This window comes from Prosopis cineraria, unplaced genomic scaffold (assembly GCF_029017545.1).
Source record: "Prosopis cineraria cultivar Desert tree isolate PC_DT_omini unplaced genomic scaffold, ASM2901754v1 PC1, whole genome shotgun sequence".
Taxonomy (NCBI): domain Eukaryota; kingdom Viridiplantae; phylum Streptophyta; class Magnoliopsida; order Fabales; family Fabaceae; genus Prosopis; species Prosopis cineraria.
This window is the reverse complement of record NW_026555332.1, coordinates 34,757,603-34,781,816: the sequence shown is the minus strand read 5'-3', so window position 1 is coordinate 34,781,816 and position 24,214 is coordinate 34,757,603. Positions and strand designations below refer to the sequence as shown.

General features: G+C 30.6%; 1 pseudogene; it reads left to right on the top strand.

Annotated features, from left to right (window-relative positions):
• The first annotated feature begins 7,139 nt into the window (after nucleotides 1-7,139).
• On the top strand, nucleotides 7,140-10,787 carry LOC129319297 (alpha-galactosidase-like; annotated as a pseudogene).
• The last annotated feature ends 13,427 nt before the right edge of the window (nucleotides 10,788-24,214 follow it).

The following is a 24,214-nucleotide window of genomic DNA, read 5'->3' as shown; positions in this document are numbered from 1 at the left end:
AACAAGACGAGGAAGCGGATGCATAAGTTAGCTAACATTCAAGGATTCGAGCAGAAGAAAAATAATATGTGGCTTATTCTACAATAAAACTATTTATAGACATAATTGAATAAGACATAGATTTATCAAAATGTTTATGATACTATTTGTATTGTCCAACCATTGAGTTGTATCGGTTTTATACCATAAAATAATATAATGAAAATGATTTCAAATGCTTCCCTATTATTCAATTTACATGATACTCTATAAAACTGTGGATGAATTTGTGTATATATTTTTATGGCTCATGTGTGACTGTGAAAGAGAGAAATAGAAACAGCCAAGAGAATTCCTCATGTGTCCAGAGTGTAATTAGTTTCGTAGTTAGAGGTTGTGACACTTAGTTACAACTAATCATAACTACCTCAACATTCCTAAAAATGTTAATCGTGGACTTGGTTTTAAAACCATTGACTTATGTTTTCCTAAACGAAAAAAACTAAAACCATTGACTTATTCAACAAGGCTTTAATAGACTTGGAGTTTATTCATATATTGTGAACAATTCTTACAAAAATTCAAATGTCAGTCTACAAAAGGATGGGTAAATGGGAATAAGATTTTAAAAATAAATATTTGATAAGTTTGTGTACCCTAACTTTTGGCTTCGTGATAGGTTTATGTAAGCTTAAAAAAAAATGACAAGTAGAAGTATCTGTACATAAGGCAAGTTATAGGAGAGATATTTTATCCCATTTTAAATTACTAATATGTCACCAAAACAGTTTTAAAAATAACAATGATTTCATTTGACAATAATCATTTCTTTTATTTTTATTCATATTTATTAAATTTAACCTATTTCACAGAGAAGTTCATACTTTTCAAGTTAATTAATCATATATTTAGTACTATTATATAGTGCCTTGATCAAAATAAGTATGCTTAGATCATCTTACTTTTTTAATGCATTAAACAAGTTATTTTATAGCGCGCGCACTATATATATACATAGAGTTTTGATAAGGAAAAGAGTGTTGTATGCAAAATTAACGTAACTTAACGTGTAAACTGAAAGTCTGAAACAGATAAAATGACTCATCAAAAAAAGATAAAATGAATCGGTATATATTAATTATATGAAGTGTTGTTATAAGTTTTGTTGGGCCAAAATTGTTATAAGTTTTATACTATACAAATAATAATTGTTCATAAAACTTCAAATATTATAAAAGTTGTCTTTCTGAATAAATTTTGCATAAATTTCTATTTCAGAATATAACAAATTTTTACATTAAAGTATCAATAAAATTATTTAAAATTATAATATAATTTTTGGGCTTAAGGAAAATTTGTATATATTTTAGAAATAATAAATATATGTTATCATCATACATATAGATCTTTACTAGAAACAATTTCAAATAAAGTTTTGATATTTCCGTTAATTAATCATGCTAGCTTTTAGCTGCTTATGACGGACATCCTTTGTGTGTTTCTTTTCCATTCCATGTTATTTCTTCGTACTTTTCAGGTTCTATATATTGTGAAGTATATTCTACTCCGCTAATTAAACAATCGAAGGATGAACAGAGTGAAAAGTTTAGCATCTGAGATATTGTGTCTGTGTGTATTACATTGTCAACTGAGTCTGCAGTATGAGCCAATATTGTTGTCACTTTTTGAAAAAATGAACAGTTGGTGGATGTATTTTGGTTGCATTTTGTTCTTAGTTTCTACAGATTTTTATATATCGTTGTTCTTTATCTTCTTAATTTATATTATCTGCAAGATTAGTTCCTATTATTTTAAAAATGCACATAAGGACTTTGAGTGGATACCAGCAAAGTAATAGGGATGCAAAAGTGAAATCATGCTAGTTATGAATGGAATCCTGCAAAGCAAACACAAGAAACAAAAAGGAAAGAGACAAAATATGGAGGAAAAAGAATAAAGGAAGAAAACAAAGTAGCAAAGGAAAGATACAGATTAAGGAAAAGATTCTCTAAAAATCACATGCCTTTAGCAATCTTAACTTTACCACAAGAGTTAGTCAAGTTCTTGACCATGTCTATACTTATCATGAAACGCCACCATAAATATTAAGACTCACAAGAGTTATAAACTCTATCAATAAAAATAATCTTATTATTCAAATTTAACTTAAGTTACAAAATAGAAATCCACACCTATATATAGGCAACTCAAGAAGGCTCAAAAACCCTAATTCAAAAATCCTAATTTGGATGAAAATAATAATAAAATAATAAAATTCAGCCACATAATCTAAGGATTGTATCTCCTAAAATCATAGGATTACATTATTAGATAAAATCCTAATCTAGAAATAGGAAACAAAACTTAAATAAAATATTAAACTAATATCTAAATTATTAAGCTAATTAATTTGGAGCAATCAAGGGATGTGTCACCGTCCATGCAATCATTCATGTGATCTTTTTATGTTTTGGCCCACTAGTTGATTGTTGGCTTTTTGGCCTTATTTCAGCATTTTTGCATTGTAAGCCTCCTAGCCTTGTTGGACTCATTGGACATGCGGGACCCATACTCGATCATTCCTTTCCTCTTTGGAAAGATTCATCCTCAAATCTATACTTTATAAATTTTTTTTAATGTGCTTTGAATAAAAAATATTTTCTTTCTCACATGTACCCAAATATAAATAACAAATTTAATCCCTTAATTACCATTAAAATATTTCTCGATACTACTTGAAGAAGATAAATGCCCAATGATTCTTGAGGACAAAAATTCAATTGATGGCTCCTTAAAGTAGGATTCTCAAAAAACTTGCAACTTACTAGAAACGATAAGGAATGATTAAAATGGTTAACAATCAAAGATCCTTACAATCACTCTCAACCTCACTTTTATCACAATTCTTTTGATGATTCTTTTCTCTCTTTCCTTTTTGTACACTCAACTCAACGTTCTCATTTTTATTCTCAATATTTTCAATCTCATTTTTGAGTCTTGAGTTCTATAGCCAACCAAACAACAGCTAGAGAAATCAAGTTGTTCTTTAAAACCATAAATGATGGCATTTGAGCTGATTTGGAAGACCACCAAGAGCCAAGGACGTCTCTTCTTCAAGAAGGAGAGAATGATGAGAGCATAGGTGGTGTTGAATGTGGCATTCAACAAGGCTTTCAAGGTGGTATCCATGATGACATCAAGAGTGGCAGAGTCAAGAAGTTAAAGATGATGTTTGGGCTATTAGAATTCATTTAGTTTAATTTAGTCAAGATTTTTCATTTTTATTGAATTTTCATATTTAATTTTCAAGTATTTTATTTATTTATTATTTTTAAAGTTTAATAGCCTATTGTGGGCTTTTGGACTTAAGTTATCCATTAGGGTTTTCATATTAGGGTTTTTAGGGAGTCCTAGTTGAGTTATGAGTCTTTATATTTCTTCAAATACTACTCATGCAGACAGCATAAGGAGAGCATATAGAATAAAAAAGTTATATCTTTTTTTAACAAGCTTTGCTTGTTTATTGGTGTTCAAGGTTGAATACCATGTGGTTTTTTGAGTAATCATGGCGTTGAGAGTTCTTTGTTTGAAAGATCTTAGGCATGGTTCCAACTCTTCATTGGGTATTTCAATTAGTGTGTTCTTCATAAGATAACACATTGTAGGATTCAATTTATTGTGTGAGCTTCTGTATCACAAAGTTAATTTTATTGACATATACTTAACTCTATTAACTCTTAATTAATTGTGAGGGATAACTCTACCAAAGGTACTATGCTCACTTTCAAATCATGGATTCCTCCATCTTGAATTTTAGGATGTCGTGAGTCCTACACTCACTCCAAGGTGATTATGAGGAGTCACAAACACTAGGGCTACCCATGATACCGATAGTGACCACATGGATAATAATCATTAATCTCCCCTCACCCATCACTATGATCATGCCACATAGTCAATGCTCCTGTTAGAAACAATTTTCAATATCACATTTCCAAATCACAACGTTGAGTTAAGACAACCATTATCATCGTTACTCATAGCATATTCACAAGTTAATCCCACTTGCATATAATTTTCCAAAACACATAACATTTCATAGTTATATCAAAATACATTTCTAATTTCACAAAAGCTACAAATTAATCAAACAAAAGAAAATACAAGAAATATATAGTTTTCCCTAACTACCTCAAATCTTTAATTACCAAAAATTTACTCTTCAAATGATTTTCTTCCTCGAACTCAAATGGTGCATAACACTGTCAATATTTATAAAAGCTAGTGAAACATTTATGACGCTTTCTTTCTTTCTTTTTTTTCTAAAAAAAAGAAACAATCATATCTCTTTCACTTTTGGCTTAAATAATGGCCTTTCTACCGCCTCCTTCATCTTTTCAATAAATTACACCAATCAAAGGGTAAATTTAAAAAATGTGTAGTACAATTTTTTTTAACATTTAACTAATTTTAATTATTTTTTAAAAATGTCATTAAAGCAATTAATAATTAATAATACCTTATAAAAAATGTTAGAATATCTTATTTCAGTAAAATCATATATATTTGAAATTTTTTGAATTGATTTGTTACATTATTTTTAGTGAAAAAATTATATACTTAATGCGTGTTTGGTTTCACGATGAAAGTCTATATAATCTCGTTTATTCCATTATAAGTGATTATGAAGCCTATTTGCGCTGCTTGAATAATATTTTGAAAATCTTGATCAACCGTGGTACGAATTCTTTACTGCACGTTGAGTAAAAGTTACCAGGAGATACTTCTATGTTCAAAAAATTATGACTGGGCTTTTATTAAATTTACTTTAATTATAGAAAATTAAACAACTTTATCAAAATTACACCCTTTTAGATAATTATATATCCAAACATGATTTTGATTTTGATGAATACAATCTAAACAAATTTAACTTTCTCATTAATCACATATAAAAAAGTATTCAAACAAAAATCAAAACTTATGAACATCACTTTCGATTAATCTCACTTATTAAAATCATGATTATATGTAATCTCGTTTATTCAATTTCAATCGGAAAGGGCACTTAATGTGTTTCCTTTTAATTAAATCAAGACATGTTGATATTTTATTTATTATTTATTCTATAAATTTTTTTATTTATATTATTAATACATTAAAATCTGATTTAATTGAATAAAAATATATAAAATTAAATGCCTAAATCTTATCTTTTTAATTATCGCTTGTCAAACACGGATACCCGCCCCAAAAATTAATTAACTTTTGGATACTCTCCCCATGTCCCATAAGTCATGGGGAAAGTAATATCTTATCACGTCACGTCTTGCGATACTGTTTCATTCAAAATCCTACAACTTCATTTTTTTTTTCAATACAATAAAATAGGACTGTATAAAACTTTGATTATTCTATCCAACTTAATCTCTGAACAAACTCAGTTTGGTCCGGTCCAATGAAAAAATTAGTTTAAAGGACTAAAAAGATAAAAAAAAATCATCCTAACTTTTCAAATTAGATCAGACAGGAGACTAAGTTTTTAGATCACATAGTTCAATCTAGTCCGATCCCGTGAAATTATATCAATATAATTTTATTTGTTTTTAATATATTTAAATAGTTTAAAATTTAAACTCGACGCTTGCCCTTCTATTTAATATAATTTTAATTTAATTTGTTACCAAGTTGTTATTGTAATGTATATTAGACATATTGTTAAAATTTGTGAAATGCTATTGTTGTTGAAGTTATGAATTTAAATAATTTAGATTGTATTTGAAATATTTTGTTGTTGTTGCTAAGATTGTTATGAATTTTTTATGATTATAAATATTTTTATTATTTTAATTAAGTTTATCATGATAAAATAAATTGTTATCTCTCATACAGGAAAAAAGGAGAAAAAAAGCTAAATAAATATTGAACTATTGGGATTAGTCTCCTAATCTTATGAATCAAGTTTGATCCTGTTAATTTTTGAATTATAACTAAACCAGACTGAATTACAAATTGACTAACTTGATCCTTTTTTATGAAAGAGGTTAAATTTTATGTTAGATTTTAGTTCATTCTTATCCAATCATTTGTACAGCCTACCATAAAAAGAGTGAGAGGAAAAGTAGAACTATCCGATTTGAGTCGTGTGTGTGTATCCTTTAAATTTAAAAATGAATTTAAAATTGGACACATATTATGCTGGCATCATTTATATCTTTCGTCCTAAAAGATTTATGATATACCAAAGTTAATATAGGAGATAGAGAATATTGTCCTTATTTTAGTTGTAAGAGGTCTTCCTATGGCTCCTAGTCTCTTGTGAGAGCTAGCACTTAGCAGAGCCTACTTTTATTCTTAGAAAGTAAAAGAAGATTTATGGTAGTTAATTTGTTGAAATAGTACTTCATTTTTTCTTCTTGGTCCATTGTCACTTGTTATTTATAAATAATACAATGACAAGGTGCCATACTGTCATGCTTTGGATGAAATCCAAGTTGTATTATACTATTATTTATAATTGGATAATAACTTATCAAAATTGTTACTTTCGATAAATATTACATGTGTGTGTGTGTGTGTGTGTGTAATCTTAAAATTTATGTTTTAAGGAAAATATAGACATTAAAAAAAATATGAAACACGAAAATATATGTCAATATGCCAATTAATAAAACTAATTAATTTACATAACAGCAAAACGAAATATCAAATATCCTCGAAATATATTCTAATATATTTGACACTTAGAATATGCAATAATCTTTCTGAAATTATATGTTTATATACATAGTTAGCATGTCGAAGTCAACACAAACAAATTTACGTTCAACAAACGAGCGATGACATCAGTTCAATGCAATTTTTATGGGTTACATACTGAGTTCGGCTAAAAAATTAACTGATTTGCTTGTTTTTTAATACAAGTTGTGAAAGCAGCAAGTTGAAGTTCAATTTAAAATAATTTTTTTCTTGAAAAAAGGAAATAAATTAAGAATGAAGGAATAAAGAGAAGAGAACAGATTGGTAGGCACGTCCACACAGCTTCTGATCTATAAATACCCTTCAAATCCTTTCATTCATCACTCACATCGTATTCTTCTTCTTCTTCTTTACATATATATCATCAGTATTCGTAGCTTGCAATTCATCAGACTCACCACATGGCGCTTCTTGTGTTGTGTTTCATGTTTCTAATATTGAATGCTTCTTCTTCTTCCTCATGTGAAGCTCGTTTGTTGAGTACAAGCGGTGACATATCAACACAACACCACAAGTTCAGAAGATAGCTTCTTGAAAATGGACTTGGTCGCACTCCTCCCATGGGGTAAATTAATAACCTCACTTTTCAATTTTTTTACATGCACCATTTTCACTGGCAATTTAAAAAATGAAATATAATTATATATATATATATATATAAAGTATATTAAACTCATTTGTCTCTTCTTTACGTATAAGATTCATATTCATGACAAGTCATAAATAGTACTGTCACTCTTTTTTTTTTTCCATCTTTATGAATAAGACTCACATTAATTTTTGGCTTAAATACAGAAAACCTCTTTGAACTTTGAGACAGTTGCATATGATCTATCTCACTTTTAAAAGTTTAAAATTAACCCCCTAATCTTTAATTTTTTTTTTCCTTTAACTTTTAGACAAGCATTGATGATAAAAAAAATGTTATTATCACTATATAAAATTTTAAATATTTTAACCATGTGCATTATATTAATCTAACATGGAAAATAAATAAAAATTTATGTTTTAAAATAATAAAATCATACACCATTGATAACAAAAAAACCTGGATAAAACTAATATAAACATAAATATATAAAATTTTATACAATGATAATAACATTTTTTTTTTGTTATCAATGCCTCAACTATCCAAAAAATATAAGAAATTTAGTATCAATAGTTATACAATATAATATTTTTGTTTAATAATATTTTTTAATTGAATGAAATTTTAGCCCTCATGAAAAATAACATAATTAACAATAGGGGATTTTAAAAAATAAAATTAAAGGTTATGGGGGTTAATTTTAAACTTTTAAAGATGAGGAGGGATATATGCAATTGTCTCAAAGTTCAAGAGAGTTTTATACATTTTAGCCCTAGTTTTTATCTCATGAGTATTTTATGTTAGAAATTTGTTTAAATCATTAAATATGATATGTAAAATGAATTATTGATGTCAGGTGGAATAGTTGGAATCATTTTCAGTGTGACATTAATGAAGAGATTATACGAAAAACAGGTAGTTTTTCTTTTTAAACATGTTACTCATGATCGGAGGAGTTTGTGTCTCCAAGTGATCTTTAATATGTATGAATTTTATAATTAATGTTTTTTTTTGAAATTACAGCTGATGCAATGGTCTCAACCGGCCTTGCTGCTTTAGGGTACAAATATATCAATTTAGGTAATTAAATATTGTTTCCTTACCAATTAATTCATCATCATCAGTTTTATGAATACCAATTTTTTGCAAGCAAATTATTTTTCATCTTTGAGAATTAAATAATATTACTTGAATTTTAGATGACTGTTGGGCTGAACTTAATCGAGATTCCAAGGTATATAATGACTCTATATTTCTTTTGTCTTTTGTTAATTTCACTTTAAATTAAAATTTTGTGGATTTATTTACTTGTTTCTTTGTTTAAAATCTAAAATTAAAATTAAAATTGTGGCAGGGAAATATGGTTCCTGAAGCTTCAAAATTTCCATCAGGAATTAAGGCTCTAGCTCGCTATGTACACAGAAAAGGATTGAAGCTTGGAATTTATTCTGATGCTGGGTATCCAAATCATAACCCTAAATATAATTTGATCCATTGCACTGGAGTTCATCATCAATATTATGAAGCATCTATAATATCTTCAATATTTTTTCCTGCAGAAATCAAACATGTAGTAAGCAAATGCCTGGCTCACTAGGACATGAAGTTCAAGATGCCAAAACTTTTTCTTCTTGGGTATACACAATATGCCTTTAAGTTACATTTGCTTCAAACTCATTCAAAGAACTTTTAAAATCCGGCAACCTCATGTGTTTAAAAATATGTCGCAGGGTGTTGATTTCTTGAAGTATGACAATTGCGAGAATCTTAATATAAGCCCAAAAGAAAGGTATTTGTATCCTTCAAGTCTCTCCACTTGCAATCCAAAAATCAGAGACGGATAATATATACAACATATTATTTGTTGCATGAACACACAAATAGGTACCCTAAAATGTCTGAAGCTTTATTGAACTCTGGAAGGCCAATCTTCTTCTCCATGTGTGAATGGTGAGTCCTCTTGGTTATTATTTTTGTGACAGATAAAGTAGGTTTTTGATGCTCAACGGGATTCATATCCTTGTGTTTAAGGAGCTAGAATGTACACTTATTTATGAAGAGCTGGGTTTATGAGCTTACAGGGGACAAGAAGACCCAGAACTTTGGGCCAAAAACGTAGGGAATAGTTGGAGAACAACAGGAGATATTGAAGATAAATGGGAAAGGTATGGCATAGACATTAAGAAATGATTATATATATGTTACTGGCATTAATTAATAAAACAGGTCTTTATATTCGTCGGTTACTAATAACATGAATGATTTTGTTGCCAGCATGACAAATATTGCAGATGCAAATGACAGATGGGCATCTTATGCTGAACCTGGAGGATGGAATGGTAATTAATTACCTTCACTTGTTAAGATATTACTTAGTTAAATCATTACTACAGAGTATGTAATTAAGAGTTGACATTACTCAAATCCTCAAATGTGGGAACAGATCCAGATATGCTTGAAGTTGGAAATGGAGGCATGACCACAGAAGAATATCGTTCCCATTATAGCATTTGGGCATTGGCTAAGGTACGTACGTACAACGAGAGAAAACAAAAGAAAAATATTACTACACATTACCATATATATGTGTATATATTAATCAATTAATATGTGTTATGTATATGAACAGGCTCCTTTGTTGATTGGTTGTGATGTTCGAGCAATGGATAACATAACATTCGAACTACTAACAAACAAGGAAGTTATTGCTGTCAACCAAGGCATGACACACATACTTAAAAGCTATCTCTTCTATGTACCTGTCTTCATCGATCGACATAAAAAAAATATATATATATATCTCTAACTTTTGACATAAATCTTGTGATATATGTTGCAGACAGTTTAGGAGTTCAAGGAAGGAAGGTGAAAAGTGAAAATGACTTGGAAGTAATATCTTCTTTCCAACCTTTATATTCTGATGATAATTAATTTATGAAGCTACGTGAACTCTAAAATTAAATAAGTTGTGCCACATATAGATCTTAAATTATATATGTAGGCACTTTCAATTGTCACACTTTTTGTGCTCGCGCGCAAATGTTAGCTTTCTGGAAGACAATTTTATTGAAAAAGAAAAATAAATTGGCAGGTATGGGCAGGTCCTCTCAGTAATAATAGAGTGGCCGTGGTATTGTGGAATAGAAGTTCATCAAAGTCGAATGTGACTGCATCTTGGTCTGACATTGGTTTAGAATCAGAAAAAGTTGTAGATGCTCGAGATTTATGGGAGGTCAGAGATTAATTATATATAATCCAAGTTAATTATTATTATTATTTTAATGCAAATACTTATAGTTATATTAAATAATTTTTTTCTTATTTTTCTATGAATTATTCAGCATTCTACACAAGGTTCGGTTTCGGGACAAATTTCTGCAGAACTAGATTCACATGCTTGCAAGATGTATGTTCTCACTCCCAATTAAAGGACAAATTTTCCAAGAAGAAGATGACGAAGGGGATGCAGAAGAAGTTAGCTATAACATTCAAGGATTCGAGCAGAAGAAAATAATTTTACGATATTTTATAATAAAAAATATTTATAGACATCATCGAATAAAACAAATGGTCATATGTTTCTCATATTATTTGTATTATTGGAGCATTGAATTGTGTTGATTTTAGTACGATGTAATAATGATAATGGTTTCAAATGCTTCTCTGTTAATCAATTTATACACCCGATGTATAAAACTATAAATGATTTTATGAACTTAAGTTTTATGATTCGTGCATGTGAATGTGCAAATCATTTTGCCTCGTGAAATGTAAAGTAAATTAACTATGCAAGTATTAGATAGAGAACGAGAGAAACAAAAGCAGCCAAGAAGACTTAGCTTAATTGACAAGCTAGTATTAGTAGACTCAATTCTAATTAATTATACCTAATCCTAAGTATTCAATTCCAAGGCCTCTTGTACTCCTAGCCTTTTCTTAAAATCCAAGAAGACAGAGCTTGACACTAGTTGAAGGAATGTGCAAATTACTCCAATAATCTCTCTCTCTTGACAACTCCAAGTGCTTTGTTCTGTGGCCTGTAAAATTGGATAGTTTTCTGATTTCTCTTGACGCTACAAGGCATCATAAGAGGCCTTTCTCATTAATTGCTCGGATAACCAAATTCGGTCAAACCCAACCCTTCCGTTGACTTGGTCCAAACCTTTGTTTTTTTTTTTTAAGATGACAGTTTTTATAAAGCCCAATACTCGCAGGTCCAAAATTTTTTTGTTAATGGGTTATTGGGCATGCCAACCAAAACAAAAGCGCCTTTTTCTATTGCCCAGAACTAACAAAACTTCTTTTTTGTCTGGTTGGAATGACATTATTTTGAGTCATCTTCAACCTCTTGTTGGGCCATGTTGACCCGGTTGTTTGTCAGGTCAAGTCTACTGCACTTGAAATTTTGGAGAGACATCTTTTCCATCCAATGTCCTTTTCACACATCCTTGGTATCGTTTTATATATTAGAGTGAAAAAAGAATAGTAAATACACACACACACACTAGTACAGATGGGCTAGTCTATATCGACTAAAATTGATTCTCTAAATTGGTTTTATTATTGGTGTTGATAAGATCAATGTAAAAATCTTGTCATTATCTACACCGGTTATGTAACTTGTGTAGATATTGACTATTCTACACTAGTTATGGGAAAGTAATTAGTGTAGATATAGAGATAATATCATCTATTGATATTTAAAAATAAATTTCAATTTCAGGTATTTCATTATAAATATCAATTGGTTTGAGTTTCCCCCTTATTTTGTATATATTATATTATGTTTAGAATAGTGACATATTGATAATATTAAAAAGAAAGAAAAGGATAAGATGGCAAAGGACTACCAGGCAATTGGCAAAATAAGGGCATTGGTTTCTTGTGCCCTACCGTACATACACCGTCCGATAAACTGTCTCAATGTATATACTTTTTAAAAATATACAAAAAAATATTAATTTGTATAATTTATATTTTATAGGTCATGAACAATAGTTTTATTAATAAGAGGAAAACATGTTTTATTATATCAAAGTAAAATTGAAATAAATTGAAACTAGTTCATGTGATAAATTAAAGGACAGTAGCTAGAATTGGATAGGTTTCGAGCCGCATGAGACTTGTGGTATTAGAGCCAAGGGTATATTATTGATAGAAGTAGGATATTATTGATGAAAATAAGTAAAGAGAACCTATAAAGTATGAATGAAACACCAAAAACATTAGCTATCTTCTATAAACGTGTTCATCTTTCTTTAGCCTTATCTTTCAATCACCTTCCATCCTTTATAAAAAGAACTCTTTTTGATAAAATAGAGAACCTTATAGAATTCTCCACCCTACCAAAAAATGCTGCATTCAAAGCACAGACTTTCCTTTTCTCAATCCTTGCAAGCTATAACATAGAACCAATCCCTTTACTAGGGGTATCAGATCCTTGATTTCTACCCAACACCCTCTACCAAAAGAAGTGGTACAAACTTTTAAGCTCGACTAGTGTGGCCTCCCAGCCACAACTACTGAACAATATGTTTCCCTTGAAATTGCTCAATCATTGATAAATATTTAGATTAACCAAGGGTATACACATCTGTATGTCAAAGCTGTTCTCTTAATTTTGACCCTTTATTGGAGAAAATGTATTTCTACTATAGCTAAGATAGCTTTGCTAGATACCACTTACAAGTTATATAGTAATGTCTCAATTGGAACTCTGTTGACAAACCCTTAGTCAAGGGAGTGTGATTCTTACTAGAGCCCCTGATTTCAATTTCAAGCTCATAAACTCTACTCTTTTCACCAGACTAAAAGTTCATATCTAGATCTTTAGAGCTAAACAAGAACCTTCTGCCACCATGGCCACCCTTCACCACTAAATCATTTACAAACTTCAAGATCATTCACTTGAACTTATCTTCCCTAACTCAACCAGGGATTCCTTATACATGGTTACTGATAGACCTGGTGAATCTTCAATCATCTAGATCCCAAGACATCTACATAGAGAAGAACTTACCTAGTTAATGTCATTAGAATGGATCAATAACTATGAAAAGGAATTCCATAGTAACCAGAAAGCTATTCACACAATAAAATTCCTTATTCTATGCATACAGATTAGGAGATGGGACTATTAAATCAGTCTTTAAAAGACCTGAATCTTAATATCTAACCCATATCTCTAGTAGGATTTTAACAATTACACCAGCTTATATTTAGCACAAGAAGGACCCTCGTATTAAGTGGTTTACTAGGGAAGCCAAACCAATTTGTCTCCCATATCAATGATGACTTTATCTAGGATTGTACCCTAAAAATATGCAATCCCAATTGTGATGACGACTTTTGGGACAATTCTGATAGTAATGAGGGCATGTATGATTTCAGAAGGATTTTTAGGAAGCCTAAGAAACCTAGATCTCCCTGCAGACATAAGCATCCTTATAAGATGATCATCATCATCATGGCCCTAAATAAACTAAAAAAAGATAGGTAGGACTTTCAAATCCTCCTATTGAAAGAAGCAATTTCTTTAAACTTCTTAAAGAATTAGGCCATAATGACCTCCTTCTTTTAGAAAAACCTAAACCTATAATTCCAACATTCCTACCTTCTTAAACACAAGCTTTGCCTTGTATAGCTATAATAAGGCCATATGAAAAAGAGCTTCCTCCTTTAGAACTTATGACTGATGAAAGATCTAAGGTCACCAGTAGATCCTTTGTTGCAACAACAGAAGTATACCCTCAAAGGGCTCTTAAGCCTGTTTCTTCTACAAAAGAAGTTATCAACTGGTAGTTTGAAAATACTATCAGCCAAAACAAAGTTCTTTATATAATTGATTCCAAGTTCGACCATCTGACAAGTAGACTTTTCTCTCAAATAAGCCAGGTGGATGAGCAAGTGACAGGCTTGTATACTAAACTTTGTTAGATAGTCAAACTTAGAAATACGAAAAGTCTACTGGATGCAAGAATAACAACTGGATGCATATCTCAAAAGATATATCAATAAGAGATAGTGTGGGCCTAATTTCTACAAGAAAGAAAAATAAATTTTAGAAATACGAAAATAATTATAGCAAATAGAAGCAGATCTAGCAAAAGACCAATCCAGAGCCATTTATGAATCCTATCCCACCTATCCTACCATGACAAGATAATTTCCTTCATATACTTCTTTGCATCCTCTCTACCTAGTAGAAAGTGATTATAGTAAGGCATTTAAGATGTCTTACCTAGTTCTTAAACAAGCTTGAAAAAAACTAGTCTAGAAACCACCTTTGCCTCCTCCACATCTAGAACAACCACAGTTTGTCCAAAAGCCTACCCATACTAGACCTCAAGATTATTAAGCCTCACCTTCCTTTACTAAACCACCTAAAAAATCCTTAATAATCAAGACACCTCCTTATTCACTACCTAAATAAACACCTCTTCTACTTACTAGAAAAGCTAAATGCATAGAAGAGATAGATCCCTTAAAAACTATTACTTCTATCGCAAAAGTTGTTTTTGATCAAGCTCATATTGATGAAGATTTTGATTCAATTGAATTCCTAAAAGTGCAAACTTTAAGGATGATTAACATCTAGTTGATATAATCAAGATTGCAATGGTTCAACCTCATCCAGAACCAATTGTTGAAGACCCTGAAGATAACCTAAAAATCATTGGAGATGCATGGTTGTAACGTCATCCCTGACATTACCAAACATGAAAACACCGTTATGATAATTAGGATTAGTCTAATCTCAAGACAAATAGTCATCATAACACAAGGGTTAAAGAATATTTAAGAAAAATAGGATCTTGAGAAAAGTCTTTTAAAAGATCGTTTGAGCTCAAACTATGGTTTAAAATCAAGTAAATAAGACAATAGAAGCATAGCAAGTTTATCATGCTACAAAAAGAATACAACATAATATTTTTAGTCACATAGGCACAGTGTGCTATGGTTGACTGCATAGAGGGGAACACCTCCTCTCTGTGCCTCATGCCACGGCACAATGGACAATATGCCCCAACGTACATGCCCTATCATGACAACAAACTCCTGTCATGATAGCTTTCCAGGCCAACTTTTGGAGTATGCCATTTCACCGTCTGACATTCGATTCAAGCGATTCAAGCTTCAACACGTAGCTTTTAGTGCCACCTAGCTATTGGCACCAGTCTCATACCCAAACAATGAGTCAAATGAAATTCAAACACCTGAACCTAAAATGGCTCATTTTCTTTCAAAATCACAACCAAGGTGCCTAAAACCTCAAACCAAGTGCTAATAATAGTGAGATTACTTGAACCAACACAAATAAACCATAAACAACCTGTTCAAACAGTCAAATTATAACCACAACAATCCAGACAAGATTTAGCCATCAAAACTCCATTTTCAACATAAATTTCATAAGGGGTAATAATCTCTCATAAACTATCCAATGGCCAATCAAACACATAAATCAATACCAAACTAACATTTTCACTAGTATCTCGACCTCTCATAGCCTTTACAACACAGATATAACAAACCTAGGTTGAGATACCTATAGTCACAACAGAAATCACATAAGTGCGTCACAAAATTATATACATATATATATATATATATGTCCTAAGTTGGCATACGCATTCAATATTTGTTATAAACCAAAAAAAATAAATGAAAGAACTATACAATTGAGAGCTAGTCCCCTCGATGCTTGGTTGCATCTTCTTTTCCCTTGCCCTTATTGGAGCCTTCATTTATAAAATATAACCAAGAGGTGAGTTGATGACTCAATAACTAAATAGTCTAATCAACTACTCATGTGTGAAAATAGTTTGTGCATATGTAAAGTGGCATAGTAAATCATATAACATGTCTCATAAATTCACATATATAGTTATAGATGATATGCATGATCAACATATCACATTATACCCTCCTTATGTCTTCCAACTGAATTTGTGGGCTGACAATTTGATAGGATCAAATTCATATGACTGGACTGGCCCAAGCTCACTATTAGTAGGAGGTAACCCTAGCCAAAAGTGTCGTTGCCTACTATAGGCCACATTCCCCCTGTCCACAATTACTAAGGGTGTCGATGCCCAATCTACCACTTGTAATAATGAGACTTCTAAATAATATAATATTGAGCACCAAGCCTTCATAGTGCTACTATACCATATGAATTTTTAAAAAATGTCTCGATAATACACTAAGGTGAACTCCCACCCTCTCACAATGATCATGTTAAACATGCTTAATGCATCCAACATATATTCATAACAAGTCATTTAGCACAATTTCTCATTTTCACGTAAACTATAGAATTTCATAAGTAATTATACGTAAAAATAACCTTTAGCTTTCCAAATACAAAAGTATTAAAACATGTTTTTATTTCACTTCACATAACTTCCCAATCATAATTTCATATTATTACTATATTAATATTAAACCAAAACATTAACTTTAAAATTTACACACTACCATCTAAACACACAAAAAGAAAGATTAGACAATCTAGTTACCTCAACCCTTTTGTCACAAAAAGGGTTACTGTGGTCAACTAATGGCTCCACACGTCCACTAGCACCATAATGCTCGACCAAAGGTTAATCTACAGAATTAAACCCTTAATTGTCAAATCCTCTCACTAATCACCCAATTTAATAGTACAACTAAGGTTACTCATTATGCTCAAAACCTCAATTTAGCCCCAATAATCCTTCCATCACACTACATTAACCCTATTTAACATTCCAACACATAAACAATACCATTACATTACCCACATTACTTTTAATCATCTAATTTCTACCTAGGGTTCGTCCAAACCCTAATCAAAAAATCCAAATCACTATAAAACCTATAAAATTAGAGTTAAAGGCTTGATTTAACTCCCCAAGGCCTTAACTGAGGCAATAGGTTCAGTCATTACCCAAGAAAACACAAAATCATAACCCTAAAATACCCAAATCATCAAAAAACTTGCATAAAGGGAGAGGGAGAAGTGAAGGAAGCTTACCTAAATCTAAATCTTGCTCCAAATGCTTCCAAAGTGTTCCCAAGGTTGTGCCCTAGCAGACCACGAGCTCCCTTTGTCACCCTCTCAATATCTATCTTTCTTTCTTTGATTTTTTTCCATTTCATCACATATATGATAAATGCAAAAATTTATAAATGTGTCACAACGCATGGCACAGAGAACTCCATACTTGTTTTGAATCTCTCTCCATGCCATAACTCGCTTGTACTTCAATCTAGCCCTCTTTTAAGACTATCCAAGGATCCATTAGCTACATTAATCTCCTTAAAACATTATTAACTAAAAATCCACTCAATTTAACTAAAATACCCTTATAAATAGTAGAAATTTCTAAAGTTCAAATCCAGGATGTTACAATGGTTTAATTATACCAAACAACTATAGTTCCAAACCATCTTCTGGACTATGATTCACTTTTGATGATCTACCTCTATATAAGTGGAGGGATAAATTTCATGAATTTGGTGCATGGATTGATCTACAGGTGACAAGACCAGAGGTAACACTATAGGAAGTACTTCTAGAATTTCTCTCAAGAATGATTGGAAATTTGAAAGAATGGTTTTAAAACCTTAGTGAGTACGAGAAGATTTAAGTGGCATAACTTCTTAATGCATCACCATTCCTTGAAATGATTCACAAATAATTCCTTGAAGACTTTAGTCTCATTGATAAAGAAATAAATAGGAGTTCTTTGAGATGAAGTGTTGTTCACTTAATAGAAAAGATTTACAGAAGTTTCCAATGGATGTCTTCTAAATACTACATGATGAATGGTCTTAATGATGTTAATCTTAGGCATATGTACATTGTTGCTTCACCAGATGAGTTATAACTAAAGTTACATAGAAATATTAATGCCTTATGAAGAGATTGTCACAAATATCACTTGGAGAAATCTATCAGTTGGCTTTATCTACCTTAGATAAGCTCTGTGAACAACAAGAGCTTCTTAAGTCCATGCTCAAAGGAAAAATAAAGTTACAGTCTGTTGGATTAAGAGGCATAGTGAAAGATTATAATTTTAAATCCCTATCCCAATATGGACCGAACTAACTCATTTAAGTCAAGGTAGATAGAAAAGTTACCTTTTGAATTTTTAATTCTCACGTGCGTTCTCTTCAAAAGTTTGGATCTTAGGAGCTAACAATGTAGATCTTCTCCCTCTATTGGTATCCACATGAATAACTCTCTAAGTTAAATAACGTGCTAGTGCTCCCAACGTCCGTTCTTTTTTTAATGTTAGTTTACTTTTCTTTAAGGTGTTTCATAGCTCTCAAAGTGTTTGGCCGTCAGAACTTTTTTAACTCCTAAAAAACCCATCAAGCAAATCCTTTTTCTATCTTATTTATAGATTAAGGTTTTTCTTTCCTTTAATGAGCTAACAAAAATATTAGATTAAATTTATCTTATAAATAAAATCTATAATATCATATCTAATTTGAATTTATCTCATAAATTCAAATTATAAAACTGACATGATAGTTTCTCATATCATGTTAGTTATTTAATTTAATCTATCATATAAAATTAAATTTAAAACTAACACAATATAATATAATATAATATATATATATATATCACATATACATATTATATTATATATATACATGAATATATATTCATATATATTTCAAAAATACAAACACACATATATAATTATATTTTGAATTTTATATTTCATATATATATATATATTTATCAAATATATTCAAACTGGTCACAACTTTCTGGGAGTGAGTTCAATATCAAATCTGTAGCTAACTTCTAGCTTAGGGGAAATTCGAGCCTCTCACGGTGATCAATATAAATCTTCATCTCTAAAACATGAGTGTTAACTGATGTACCCTCAACCATCTTACAAGAGTGTAAGATCTTTGTGGTCTCATACCGCTCTTACCTTGCCTGTTGCTGGAATATTTCCTTAAAATATACAATCATCTCATAAGCCTCTATGTGTTCTAAATCTCTTTGAAGTTCTGAAACCATGATAGCTAGCATTAGCCATCCTACATCCACTGAGTCATTGGTGTGGTTCGCACAAGCATCCCTTTGAGCTCTTGGAGCATTGGCCGCAAGCTCCTCAAGAATGGGTTCATCCAAGATATATGCCTTTCTTTCTTGCTTGAGAACAATTCTTAAGTTCCAGAACTAGTTAAGAAAGTTTATCCTATTGAGTTTGTCCTTCTCAAGGACCAATCATAATGATAGTGTAGCAGTGTTATTAGTTGACATGATTTTACAATAAAATATACAAAGTTAATTTTATATCTCCCACTAAAGCTAACAACCTCAAATTTAATTAGTGGGCTAAGACCCATATTTTACTTAAATTTAAGTTTGCTTTAGCAAGATGCTTAAAAATTAAGTTATGTAGGTAGGTAATATATTTACCAATTACATCATATGTAACTCTTAGATCCTTATGGGATTTAATTATCATATGTTTTGACATGTTCAATCCCATCTAATGCCTTGAGATCCAAAATCATTTTGATGATCTCAATTAAGTCAAACACTAATGAATCTTTGTGAGTAGCACTATTACTCATGCTTGTCTCACCAAGATAACCTAGATGTATCCACTTTGATGGAACCTACATTTAAGTAATCTAGGTTTTGACAAGTATTCATTAATTGATGGCATTATGACTTAAGATTTTGATTAGAGGGTTTGATTTATCAATTTAATAACTGTGTAAAGAGAAAGCAATTGTATCTCATATAAAATCATGCATATTATGATCTAATCAAAAACATAATTAAATGTGACACAATATGGCTCACCTAACCTATGTCCTTCTTAAGCCAATGAGAGGACCGCTCTAAGAAAATAAATTACATCAAGAAACCTTGTTTATACATACGAGGGGATTGAGATGGGATGAGAATGTACATTCAGAGTTTGTAAAGAGAAGCACAACATGCAGATCATATTTAAAAATTACAATCCTTGTAAAACTAGAGCTATATTTGTCACATACCCAAACAAATTCATGTAAAGGAAAGCATAATTAAAAAATCATATAAAATATGAAGAGTTACAAATTGTGGATTAAGTTGAATGAGTTGCTGCCTCGGACCCTTCAGATTCATCAAACATATTGATAATCTAGCTAAATGGTTTACATATCAAATGCACATCATATGTACAAAAATATGCATCACAATAAACTCAATTATATTCGTACAAATTTTGAATGTATAAAACGAGTTTATATATATATATAAATGTTTTGAAAACATCACATGAAAAACATATATAGATTTCAAAAAATATCACATATTAATTTTGAAAATACATGTTCACCTAAAGAAGTTCATCACATGAAGATTCAAGAACGTATTCAACCAAAACTCAACGTAAATGAAAATTTAACCTAGCTATGATACCACTGTTAAATAGGAAGGCATAATAGAAGATTAAAATTTTAAATCCCTATCTTAATGTAGACTGAATGAACTCATTTAAGTCATGGTAGATATAAAGGTTATCTTTTGAATTTCAAATTCTCACGTGCGTTCTCTTCAAAAGTTTAGATCTCAATAGCTGACAATTTAGATTTGCTCCCTCTACCAATATCTACACGAATAACTCTCTAACTTGAACAGAGTACTAGTGCTCCCAACATCTGTTCTTTTTTAAATGTTAGTTTACTTTTCTTCAGGGTGTTTTGTGACTCTCAAAGTGTTTGGCTATCAGAACTTTTTTAACTCTCTAAAAACCCATCAAGCACATCCCTTTTCTATCCTATTTATAGATGAGGATCTTACTTTCCTTTAATGAGTCAACGAAAATATTAGATTAAATTTATCTCATAAATAAAATATATAATATCATATCTAATTTGAATTTATCTTATAAATTCAAATTATAAAACTAACATGATATTCTCTCATATCATGTTAGTTATTAAATTTAATCTATCACATAAAATTAAATTTAAAAATAACATGATATAATATAATATAATATAATATAATATATATCACATATACATATTATATGTATGCATGAATATACATATATATTTGAATATTTATTTGATATATATATATATATATAATTATATTTAGAATTTTATGTTTCATATAAATATATATATATATATATATCAAATAAATATTCAAATATATATATAATTCATTCACCCTATATTACATTCATTGAATCTAGACATATTCCAGATTCAATGAACTTAGATATTATAACTCAAGTTGAGCTATTCTTGTGCATGACCCTGTAGGCCTATATGAAGTTGGATATAAGCTAATTATGCTATTAGTCCATATGTCACAAGTGGCCTCTAGATAAATATTGCAACTATCCAATTTATATAGGGATCGATGATCCAATACAACTTATCATATAACTATATTACATCCCTTTTATCACACAATATTTCGGTCAAGTGTGAGATATAAAATTGTCATTCTCCTTTACCTAACTATTACTTTCTCGATCTTTAAGTAAACTAACATAATAATGAAAAAACCCTTTCCACTGTACTATGGCCATGCATTTTCTCAGTCTTACTCATCAAGGAGCCTAGTAATATCTCTCAATTAACATGAAGGACAAATTTCATCTTGACCACTTATATTTCTCTACATGAATATCACTAAACTCAACCTTAGCCTTTATGATCACCTAGTCAAAGGTGACTTTTGACTAGGTCAAAGTTCAGTGGTCATCATGTAGGAATCTATAATGATCTTAGGTTAAAGAGCTTTAGTGATATGATTACATATGAGATAAGCTTATGACTTGTACTATGCAGCTTTCTCATAGCGGGTCAATCCAACACCTTGTTCTCTTTCAAGTGCCTATGACTTTGATTTATATATCTATAATTAAACAAAGTCATACTAGTCTTGTTTCATTTATGATCCCTCATAGATGATCGACTAGGGACATTTAAGACAATCATTATAGTTTGTCTAAAGATACAGTTATCATAGTGAACATGCAGTTGATATGATAATAAAAAAAATTCATTAAATAACAATGTGCATAATATAATGATTGGACCTAGGGCATAATTTCCAACACATTCAACCTATAAGAAGCTGTTTCTAAAGATTAAATGCAAGGACCATGATCACTATTCTTATAAAAAGAAGAATCATTTTCACAAATACAAGCATAAATCTTTTAGCAAGAGAAAGAAACCTCCTCTGTTTTACTTTAAGAGAAGAACTTCAAAGTTAAAGAAATTAGACAAATGCTTCATTTGTGGACAAAAAGGGCATTTTGCAAAGAGGTGTCTCAACAAGTCCAAGAAAGATATGAAACAACTTCAATCCCTTAAGACTGTTGTTTCTTTTGATGATGACTGAGATGTTGAATATGTCCTTGAAGAACAATATGAAAGAGATGAAGAGAGGCAATATCTCCTTCCCATATCAAGTTTTAATGATGAACAGTATCCATAATAATATCCATGGCTCTATACTATTGGACCCCCTACGTAGGCCAATCTAGAGCCTTAGTCCATCTCCTTCTAGGCTTATAAATCTCAAACAAACTAACGACCTACAGATAAGCCCAAAAGGGTATCAAATTCAAACATTTTTTTAAAGAATACATTGATATCCCAAGCATCATGGAAATTCAATAAGCTCATCTAGGATATGAGCAAATCAGAGATCATCTCCTTCAATTTTGTTGTGAAAGTTATAATCAATTCTAGCATCCATTTCCTCTATGGAAAAATAAAGAGTTCTTCCTCAAGCTTCCCTTCAAGAAGAATAAAGATATCAATCCAACAAAAGCATCCCGCTCTAGGATGAATCTTGAAGACCTTGTGTTAGCAAGAGAAGAATGTGCAGCTCTGCTTAAATAAGTACTTATTGAATCCACTAAATTAGATTGAGCTTGCCAAGCATTTTATATTGAGAAAGATCATAGAAATAAAGAAGAAAGAAGAGATTGGTAATTAATTATAAGCCTCTTAATACCTTTCTACAAGATGACAAATTTGCTCTTCCAAAAATCAACACTCAACTATTCCATCTCAAGAGGGCCAATATATTTTCCAAGTTTGATCTCAAAGTAGGATTTTGGAAATTAGGAATTGATCCAACAGAATGTTAAAAGATAGCCTTTTGCATTCCTAATGTTCAATATCAGTAGATAGTTATGCCCTTTAAGCTTAAGACAGCTCCATTACTATTTCAAAAAGTCATCATTCATATCTTTGAGCCTATCATCAACAACACTTTGGTCTACATTGATAATACACTACTATTCTTAGAATCTAAGCAAGAATATAAAGGCCTTTTGGACCAATTCTTCAGGATAATTCAACAATATGAGATTATGCTCTCAGCTCGTAAAGGTCATATTAGTGTAACCTAGATAGAAAATGAGATTATGCTCTCAGCCCGTAAAGGTCATATTGGTATAACCTAGATAGAATTTCTGGAAATCATTATCCAAGATGGACAATACCACCCTTACCCATATATTGCTTAGGAACTATTAAACTTTCCAAATAAGACCTTATCCAGAATTTAAATTCAACAATTCTTTAGAATTGTGAACTATATAATAGACTTTATCCCTCAGGTGTCAAATCATACTAGCCAGTTGTCTAAATTATTATGGAAAAATACGCCATCGTAGAGAATCAATCAAACTAAAGCTATCCAATACCAAAAGCAAATTTGTCAACATCATCCACCACTAAGGATTCCTAATAAAAGATAAAGGATTTTACAAACCAATGCAAGAGAAGATTATTAGGGAGTGGTACTTATTAAAGAAGAGAATAGGAAAAGATATTATTGTGGTCATATTAGAGAAGAATTCAAACCCTTTGAAGATCGTTATCACTTAGCTT